Source organism: Buceros rhinoceros, unplaced genomic scaffold (assembly GCF_000710305.1).
Source record: "Buceros rhinoceros silvestris isolate BGI_N320 unplaced genomic scaffold, ASM71030v1 scaffold15574, whole genome shotgun sequence".
Classification (NCBI taxonomy): domain Eukaryota; kingdom Metazoa; phylum Chordata; class Aves; order Bucerotiformes; family Bucerotidae; genus Buceros; species Buceros rhinoceros.
Genome location: NW_010407807.1, coordinates 11,373 through 15,929, shown reverse-complemented (window position 1 = coordinate 15,929; position 4,557 = coordinate 11,373).

Sequence of the window (4,557 nt, the reverse complement as noted above, 5' to 3'; positions counted from 1 at the left end):
AGGGAAACCCATTTATCAAAACAGGTTCAGTGGCAACTGCCTCAGTCTTACTTGTCAGTTGTGGACTCGGGAGCAACCTAGTGCCTGCAGATGTGAGGTTAGTGATGCACTGCCCTGGGGAAGCTGGCGGGTTGTTATAAAACAAGCATCAATGGCCAGTTTCCTGTGCTCACGGCTTCCAGGAAATTCTCTGTGTGTGCTGGATGTACTCAGAGTTTAAGAGGTCTACAGAAAAACTTAAATTTAAATATTATTTCAGTTAATCTGTATATTTATAGGAGTCAGAGCAAATGAGCACACTCACACACGCTGTTTTTCCGGAAAAAACTCCTTTTCCAGTATACCCAGGTGCACACATGCACACAGGTACGGCGCAAAATGTGCGTGGTGTTAAGTCTTTCACGCTCCTGTGGGTGCAAACTCACTACGTTCCACATCTACAGCAAAAAGCACAAGAAGGGGCAGCCTGAGCCCCACCCATACACCCAGATGTTGACAGAACACAAAAGAGAAGATTCCAGCAGCTGGGGTTTGTTCCTGCAGAAAAGGGTCTTTGACCGCTGCTGCGGGGAGTAAAGAAGGAGTTTTACTCCCCGGGCTCCGAGTGCATCACCTCGGATCTCCCACACCCTGTGATTTCCAAACCAGCCATCCCTGTAGCGCAGCATCGCGGGGGTGATGGGGGTCGTGGGCCTTGGAGCGTGTCAGAGCAAGCGCGCACCTCGTACCCAGGCAGGGCTCTCGGGGGAAGCCTGAGGTCAGTGTTCGGAAGTTAAAATTACAGCTTTTCCAGCATTAGGTGGGGGGGAAACAGGGCTTGGACTTCTAATCTTACGAAGAACAGCTCTGCCTCTTTCTTAAACGAACGCTGAGCAGCACAACCCGCTTACTGAGACGAGGGCTGCTGTGTTTCTGTTCCCAAACCCTGCCCGAAGCACTGTCTGCAGCCTGTCCTTCGGGGCACAGCAAAGCTTTGGGGTCACCCTGTGCTTGGGTTACGTTTCGTGAGCCCCAGCCTGGCTGCGTGCCCCGTGGCAGCAGCGAGGCACGGGGTGGCTGTCCCAGCCCTCTCTGCAGGACGGTCCCTGCTGAGCGGAGCTGGGGACAGACAGGACTTGGCACCGCTCAGCTGCAGGCTGCACAGCCTGATGCTTATTTGAGCATCTTCTCCTGTGGAAACCACCTCGGCCACTCCCCCTGGCTCCCTCACAGCTCCTATTTCTGCGCTCTCCAAACAGAGCGCTGTGGACACGCTTTCACAGGGACCGCTGTTGTCTGTTCTGTTTCCAAGGTGGCAATTTCCTGCCTGTTTTACAGCCGGTCCACCCACTGGGAACAACATGGTGTTACTGGGGAGCTCTTTAGGGATGCTGGCCTTCAAGATCACCAGAGGTGCTTTATCATCTAAGCAGAGCAATGGGTCCCCTTTTCCTTGCCCAGCTGCCTGTCTGTGGGAAGTCCTCTCCGGCTTGTACAGCAGGTTTTGGCTGGGGAGAGGGCAGGGAGGGAGAGCAGGCAGTCTCACTCCACCACCCCTGTGGCACCACAGCCAGAACTTCCGAAAAACACCACGGGGGTATTTTTAGAGGGAACTGGATGCTGAATCCATGCAGCAGGTCTGTGGTGGGTGAGGTCAGGGGAAACAGCCTTGCCTTGGCGAGCAGCCATGTACTCGCATGGGAACCTTTCACCCTTCTCCCGTAACACAACTCTTCTGGGACGTGTGCTGCCTCCTTGCTCTTCCATCTCATAGCCCTGAGCCTGGGCAGTTTGCTCAGATTCCGTGATGCTGGTGAAGCTTCGTGCTGTCCTGCAAACCTTTGGCACCTTTCGTCGGATGTAGAGCCTGTTGTGTCACTAAGAAAAGCCAGCTGTGAGAGGAGGGGCCTTCGCGGTGCCCTGCTTCCTCCTGGCGTGACATCTACCGTGAAAGCCCAGCCTGGCACAGGCATGCGTGGGCAGAGGGGGTTTTGCAGTGCCTGCCAGAGCTGCAGCTTTCCAGCAGAGCAAGGAGTTGTGAAGCTTGTGGTGAGCTTACAGTGAACGGTCACCCGTGGAGGACTGGAAAAGGCAGAGTGAGCTGGCTGGGAGCAGTGACACCCGGGATTAATGCAGTGTGTTCAGCATCCGCGAGGATGCCGCGTCCTGTCTCGATTTCAGCTAAAGGCATCGACTTCTGATCACTTTGATTTTTGCTGGTCAGCTCAGTTCTGGTGTGTGCCGTTTGCTGACAGTAGCCCTTTGTCAGGCAGGGAGAAGGGACACTCGGCTGCGCCTCAGCCAGAGAAGCTGTGAACCCACTTTCCTATTACCACCACCGCTCCTTCCAGCTTGGCTGCACCAACAGCTGAAAAATGACTTTTCCTCTCTGAACGCATAATTGGTTATTTATACACAAACCACGGAGCGTTCACTTGGTGTACCTGACCTAGAAAAACGACAGGGTTGGAGAACCGTCCTTCCAGATGTCAGTCAATGTATGTTCTCCATATAATTTACAAGGTATTAAATTACAAAATAATGAATCTTTTCAGTTAGCATTTTGGCACGTGATGATAGTATTACATTTAATGTGAGAATATTGACCGCAGCTCTTGCCCCATAAAACTGCAACCAGAAATTTGTAAGCGTTGGCACTAGCTGTGCTTAGGAAAAGACACCCTTTATGCTCAGGTTACAGCCGAGCGATGTGCGTACTGCCTAGAGCTCGGCCAGCCCCACGCTGGCCTTTCCCTCCTCTCTTCCAACACTTCCTTAAGAAGCCCAGAGAGTGGTTTCTAGGTTAGGTTTTTTTTTTTTTCTTTCCTTTTTTCCACATAACAACAGCCCTGCGCCACCCAGCTCCAAAACTCAGGGATCGCATCCTTCTGCTCCTTGTTTGCAAGTGGAAACATGCAGCTTTAAAATAAGATTTACAGGGGTGTTGTCTCTCGAGCACAGGCTGGCACATAAACAAAATACCTCGTGCTTTCGTAAAACTGAAATAAAGAGGGGTTTTGCTGCGGAGAAGAGCACTTACTCATGTAGCATGTGTTTTTCTTGCAAATAGAAAGATGGTTTTAAATGCACCCTCAGCTTTTTTTTTCTTTTCCCCTCCCTAGAAGTGGAGCTCGTGTCTCATCCAGCACAATTTCTAGTAGGGGTTGATGGCGGGGCAGTGGAAGGGGGGGTGTCCCTCCTCTTCCGCTCAGCTCTGGACGTGTCAGAGCTGCTGATGGTTTCACAGCCCGCTGCTCTTGGCCCAGCAGCGCCACGGTGTGAAGGGTGGTTTGCTGCAGAGGGAAACCCTGCCAGTATTGGAGCCTGTCGCACCCCTGCCGCCCCCTTCGCATTGTTACCTGAAGGTATGGAAAGAGCTGCTCTGAAATACAGGTTTTATGGCAAGTGCTGAAACGGGCTCATCAGCCAAAGGAAACAGGAATTTTGAAAAGCCCTCGGCTCAGGCCGGCGCGCAAGCGAGCGGCATGGCACTGGCTTCCGCCTCACAAATGGTTAAAGGTGAATGTTAATGCTTCTTAGATCACAGCTCGTTGCTTCTGCTTGAGAAGAACTTTTCCTGGCTGCTGACAGAGTGGCTGTACCTGACTGTGCCCTTGTCCTCCACATCCACCTCATCCCTCCAGCTGCTCTGAGCGATCTGTCCTTGCTTCTATGTTGTGTTTCGGAGCGGTGGTGTCTGTGGGTTGGATGTACAGCAAAACTCTCCCATGCCCACCCTGTGAAGAGCAAGCTTCTGAACACAGCTGTGACTTAAAGCCGAGGCAGAACCGCCTGGCTGCTCTCATCCTCCCTGCCTGTAATGAGCTGATCGTGTAATTTGCTGCAGTAGGAGCCTCAAGCAAGGGCACTAGATAAGTGAGTTATTTTAGGGCTAATATCAAATAATCCCTGGGGTTGGTCTTAGCCTTGGTAAGCAACTGACTTTTTTATTCCAAGTGAACGGGGTGCTAAATAAATATCCCCTTCAGAGCACTCACATCTTTTGCAGCTGAACTCTTTTCAAAACCCCTGGTTGCTTTCGGTAGTGATCACATTTGATCTGTAGCTCTCAGCGTCCCACGAGGCTTGATCTGAGAGACTGAAGATAAATAGCTGAGTGGAAAACATCTGTTCAATTAATATTTTGTCTGTCTCTTTTTTTGGAAATGTAGTCCTAGGAGTAGCTTCATACTGTGGAAAATGTAGATTACTGATCTAACGGGTCATCGCTTCGTCCTCTTCCAAGTTGTTTTTCTCTTTTATGTGTCTTACACTCAGGAATGAATCAGCCTGTTAAGGTCAGCACAGCTTCAAAAGTAAAGCAGTGGCTGGAGAAATGAATTCTCTGCTAAAATCCTACGACACACAGATAGTTAATCTTTATATATATTTCTAGAATCTGTATCTATAAAAGGAAATGCAGGATATGTAATAAATTAATTGGAAAACAAGAAAACACTGCTGTTACCAGGTAAGAGTGCAGCTAACTTGGTTTAGTTACTCTTCGTTTGGAGCCCCTCTAGTTTAATGAGCTGACTGAGCAAAACCCAGCCAGCAATCACTTACAGGCTCCTCTCT